Raw genomic sequence first — 6,322 nt, 5'->3', positions numbered from 1 at the left:
AAGCGAGTAGCGACATTAGGTAAAGGGATATACCCCTATTTTATTATGAAGTGCAAGATATGTGTGTCCAGTGTTAATATAAGCTGATTTGGGAATGCCAAAATATAATTCAGAAAATGGACTGATAAGGATGTTATCGGCCTATCAAGAACGGCATTTTATAAAAATGGTGGCGTGTTCTCAACCTCCTATATACAGGATTTATTACCGAATTATCATGATATAGCGTAAGCTGCTGTCGCCTAGCGACAATCTGTCCATCAAGTCGATACACACTTGGTGCGGCTTTGCAATTTAATAGAATTACATAAAATTACTCATAATAATAAGACTACCTACCCGATTTCGCTCAAACCTCTTCATAATCCCTTTCAGAAGTATTAAGAACTAACTGAGAAATAATCAGAAAAATAGGTCCAGTAGTTGTTGAGTCTATTCATCTGAAATATACCAACATCCAATTTTATGTATATAGATTTATATTTATATTTATATTTATATTTATATTTATATTTATATTTATATTTGTATTTATATTTATATTTATATTTATATTTATATTTATATTTATATTTATATTTATATTTATATTTATATTTATATTTATATTGAATAAAGGTGGTAAGGTATGGTGAAGATACACTATATTATAACATAGAAGTAAAGATGCTAAGAAGGGAGTGCAGGTTGGAAAGAAATAGTGTTAGAAATGGCTGTGGAAGTAAGGAGAAATTGAAGGAACTTACTAGGAAATTGAATCTAAAAAATAAGTCAGCTGAGGATAACATGATGGCAAGCATAATGGGCGGTCATACAGATTTTAGTGAAAAATGGAAGAGTATGTATAGGTTCTTTAAGGCAGAAAGAGGTTCCAAGAACGACATACCAGGAATCACTAATGAACAAGGGGAGTGTGTATGTGAGGATCTTCAAAAGGCAGAAGGTTTAGTCAGCAGTATGTAAAGATTGTTGGTTACAAGGATAATGTCCAGATAGAGGAGGTGACTAATTCTAAATAAGTATTAAAATTTACCTATGGTAACAACGGCATTTACTGTAAGACAAAAAATTTGAAAACTGAATAAGTGGAATGACTTTATAAGATTTCTGGGGATATACTAAAGACAATGGGTTGGGATGAAGTATCATGTCTGAAGTACTTATTTGATTATTGTTTGCATGAAGGAGCTATACCAAATGAATGGAGAGTTGCTATAGTAGCATCTGTGTACAAAGGAAAGGGTGATGGACAAAAAGCTGAAAATTACAGCCCAATCAGTTTGAAATGTATTGCATGTAAGCATTTCGAAAGCAATCTTTCTGATTATATTAGACATGATTGCGAAATTAATAACTGGTTTTATAGGAGGCAGTTTGGGTTTAGGGAAGGTTATTTCACTGAAGCTCAACTTGTAGGATTCCAGCAAGATATAACCAGATAACCTGGATTCAGGAAGTGAAATGCACTGTATCGCAATTGACCTACCTGAGGCATTTGATAGGATATATCATGGGATATTCCTGGCAAAAATAAGTTCAATTGGACCAGAAAAAAGCGTGAGTGAATGGTTGGCTATATTTCCAGAAAATATAACTCAGAGAATTAGAATAAGAGAAGTTGTATCTGTCCCTGTAATAATTACGAGGTTAATTCCTCAAGGCAGTATTATTATTGGACCTCTATATTTCCCTATATATATATATATATATATATATATATATATATATAAACGATATGTGTAATTACTGCGCTGATGGGGTGAAAGTTCCTTTTGGGGATCGTTGTAACTACCCAGGTGTTAATATAAGTAAAGATCTTCATTGGGGTAATCACATAAATATGATTGTAATAAAGGGTACAGGGTGTTACAGAAGAATGCTGAAGGTGAGATGGATAGATCGAATCACGAATGAAGGGATACTGAATCGAATTGGTGAGAGGAGATCGATTTGGCTAAATTTGACAAGAAGAGGAGATAGAATGATAGGACACATCTTAAGACACCCAGGACTTGTTCAGTTGATTTTGGAAGGAAGTGTAGGTGGTAAGAACGGTAGGGGTAGACCAAGGTATGAATATAACAAGCAGATTAGAGCAGATGTAGGATGCAATAGTTACGTAGAAATGAAAAGGTTAGCACAGGATAGGTTGGCATGGAGGGCTGCATCAAACCAGTCTATGGACTGATGACTCAAACAACAACATGTGTAAAGAAGTGGAATCAGAGATAAGGCTTTTTGCAGATGATGTTATTCTATACAGAGTAATAAATAAGTTACAAGATTGTGAGCAACTGCAAAATAACCTCGATAATGTTGGGAGATGGACAGTAGCGAATGGTATGATGACAAACGGGGTTAAAAGTCAGGTTGTGAGTTTCACAAATAGAAAAATCCTCTTAGTTTTAATTACTGCGCTGATGGGGTGAAAGTTCCTTTTGGGGATCGTTGTAACTACCCAGGTGTTAATATAAGTAAAGATCTTCATTGGGGTAATCACATAAATATGATTGTAATAAAGGGTACAGCTCTCTGCACATGGGTATGAGGGTATTCAGGGGTTTTAGTAAGGATATAAAGGAGAGGGCATATAAGTCTCTGGTAAGACACCAAATAGATCATTGTTCCAGCGTACAGGACCTCACAAGGATTACTTGATTCAAGAACTGGAAAAAATCCAAAGGAAACATGCTCGATTCGTTCTGGGTGATTTCCGACTAAAGACTAGCGTGAAAAAATGTTGCAAAGTTTGGATTGGGAAGACTTGGGATAAAGGAGACAAGCTGCTCGATTAAGAGGTATGTTCCGAGCTGTCAGTGGAGAGATGGCGTGGAAAATATCAGTAGGCGAATAAGTTTGAGTGGTTTCTTTAAAAGCAGGAAAAATCACAATATGAATATAAAGCTGGAATTTAGGGAGAAAAATTGGGGCAAATATTCGTTTATAGGAGGGGGAGTTTTGGATCGAAAAAACTTACCAAGGGCGATGTTCGATAAATATCCAATTTCTTTGCAATTATTTAAGAAAAGGCTAGGGCGACTGCCCTAAATGCAGATCAGTAGTATTGATTGAAGTGATTCTACAATATTTATAAATTCCTCAACAAGGTTCAACTTACTGAATGTTTATAAGTACCGTAACGCCGGAATTATTCTATGTCACACAATTCGCACGTCACTTCAGCATAATCTCGCCTTGCAGGTTGACTCCGTATCATGCGGCGAGCCAACATCGTCGTGTTGCCGGTGTTAAGTACCGGTGTGAACTGTCGTGACAGGGCCAAGAATGATGGCCGTTTTATATAGATCTATCTCTGACGTAATGTTTTATAAAATCTTGAATATTTCCGTAATCCTTGGAGTGATTTTGGAGAAATTAGCACAAGGGTACGTCCACAATGTGCACTATCAGATGCCGTTTCTTCTGAATCGAGACCTCAATTGTTTTAGGATATATAAACATTCTTTTGATGGATGTTTCCAGATCGTTTGACGCATCCAGTCCTTGACACCGCGCTGGCTGTGTGATGCCAACAGTGGTATTGTGCGGGTTGACTACTTGCTCCTGCGGGACGTTGTTAGTATGAGAGCTGAAATCACACTCGCTAATACTTCACTAATTATTAATGGCGTATTTTGTTTAATAAATACTTTATATATGGTCGATCCTGATACAAGTTCTCCTCCATCGGGAAAAGGAAAATACTTCAAGGATTTTCTTTTTGATTATCCACTTTCAGCCGCTTTTAGCCGCACTGGTGAAAAACATGAAGTGTTCACGACATTCGTCGAACACATCCTCGATGATGGGCACCTCATGGTCCTCTACGGGTCCCTCTTTATCAGGTGTACCCTCTTCACAATCTATTTCATCGACAGGCAGAGCATCGCTCATCTTGCCTTCGGCTTTTATAAATGGGGTACCCAGACCTTGGCACTTCAAACTATTACAGTCTACCAGCTGCAACTCTACTGAGTTGACGTTAAAAAATCGTATAACGTCGGCAGGATAATCAACAATTCCTCCGAACCGGGCTAGGAAATCTCATCCTAGGATGACGTTGAATTTCATCGGCGAGATGACTAAGAATATGTGCTCAAACTGGACACCTTCAATGTCAAATGTAATGAAAGCTTGAAATTAACATTTGATGTACCTGTCCGGTACTATCCCTCTAACTTTGATTTGTGCGACCGGTATCAATAATATGTCTTCTTCCCCCTTCAACATCTCAATTAATCTCACAGAAATTAACGAAGCCTGTGCTCCAGAATCAATCAAGGCAGTTACGTGAAAAGTATCCAATGTAATGTAAATAACTGGAAGACCTCGTTGGACCTTTGGTGTTATAGGAGTGGGATCTTCATACAAGAGATCTGTGTCATCCAAGTACCAGTAATTAATGTTGGTGACACAAATTATTTCCCCTCTACTCCGGTTTTCAAGCAATCTTACTGTTGCGCTGTTGAAGTTATTTTAATTGCGCCTGTCGGTTCAGGATTTGTCGCAGGTGTCGCGTTCTGTCTTCTGGCGTGCTCTTGGTATTCTAAGGAGGTAGCGCCAGGTAATCCTTCATCTCGGTTTCGATTCTGGATATATTCACGAGTTTCTTTCGATTTTCTTTCGATCTCGGCTCTCGGCGAATCCCTATCTCGAGTAGGCGACTCGGTAGGTTTCCTCCACGGTTGTTCACGTCTGTAAGGCACACCTTGTCTGTACGGACGTCTCCTAAATCGCCGGAAACGAGATGACGAATCTCTCCGTGGTTCTACTTCTTCACGGGGTTAGAGATTCGATCTCGGCGGGTTGTTTACTTCGACATGGTTTGTCGCAACCTTTTTCGTCTTATTAACCCTGGGCGGATTTTGTGTATGGGCAGTGTCAAGTTTTCTTAAAACATCATCCAGTTGTTCTAGGTCCTGAACGTTGGCTGCCACAAGAATTTCCTGTACATGCGCCAGGAACTGTAAAGTTACTACCTGTATTAACTCCTGTTCTGGCAAGGGAGGATCGAAAAATTGCATCCTTTTTAACTGCGAAATGAGAAAGTCGGAATATCGCGAAGAGTTAATCGCAGTGTTATATTTCCTAGAGTACAACTGTAGCTTAATCAAATGTTGTATTTCAGAATTCCAAAATCTTTTCAACAAAGCTTTTTTGAATTCATCATAGGTCTTGATATTAAATTTAAATGCTGTATACTAATTTAACGCTTTCCCTTCCAATAACTTGGAGGCTATGCTTAAGTGATAATCGGATCGTACTTTGTTCTCCTGAAAGTATTCCTCAATGTTGAGAAGGAATTCCTTTGCTGTGTACTCTTCCTTCCCGGGGAATTTTGCAGGTTTATCGTCCGATAATTTTAAAATTGTGGAAATGCTAGAAGTATCTCCGCTAGTCCCTTGACATTGATGTGTAGACACCTCCTTCTCCACCTGAGATATCCTCTTATCAATGTATTTTTCCTTGTAATTCGACCTTGATATCTTAACTTGTATGCGGATGGATTTTTCCACGCTCTGGACTTCCTTTTCGAGGCCCTGCTTCACTTCATTAATGTCACGGCCTATGCGAACGATTTGAGTGTGTGCGCTGTCTAATCGAGATTTGATATGCTTATCTGTTTCTTCCTGCTTTGTTTTAAGTAAGTTAACTTCATTACATATTTTCTGGAAGTTAGTCTTAAAAGATTCATGGATGTTATCCTGAATAGAGGCTATTTTCGCTTGTGTCTGCGATAACTGACCATGAGATTCCTTGAATTCTGCCTTTAAACTTTCAGCTTCCTTAATTAATCGATGTGAGGTAGGAAACGAAGCTTTTAAGTCTTCAACTATTTGTAGTTTAAGGTCTTTCTTTACAGTTTCTAAGTCACGGGTGAGGCGTTCGTTTATTTCCGTGAGCTTCGAATTAATCTTCGCATTAGTTTCTGAGAATCGTTTTTCAATCTCAGAACCAGATTTAGTAAGCCTATGTTCTAGGTTAGCATTTACTTCGGTAAACTTGGTATCAATTTAGTCACTTGTGTAATACGACTTTCTAGGTTGGCCGTAGTTGCCGCGTTGGCCTCGTCAATACGAGTGTTAGTCTTACTAATTCGAGCTTGTAAATCAGTATTAGACTCATTAATACGAGCTTGTAAATTAGTACTAGACTCATTAATATGAGCTTGTATATCTGCAGCTAATTTTGTATTGGCCGCGTTAACTTCGCTTATTCCTCGCCCTAAGTTAGTATTCGACTCGGCAATACGCTAATTTAAGCTAATTTTAAGAGCCTCAATAGCAGCTAAAATATTTTCCATTTTGAGAGTAATGTATTT

The sequence above is a fragment of the Anabrus simplex genome, chromosome 1 (genome assembly GCF_040414725.1).
Source record: "Anabrus simplex isolate iqAnaSimp1 chromosome 1, ASM4041472v1, whole genome shotgun sequence".
Classification (NCBI taxonomy): domain Eukaryota; kingdom Metazoa; phylum Arthropoda; class Insecta; order Orthoptera; family Tettigoniidae; genus Anabrus; species Anabrus simplex.
Note: the sequence above shows the minus strand (reverse complement) of the source record.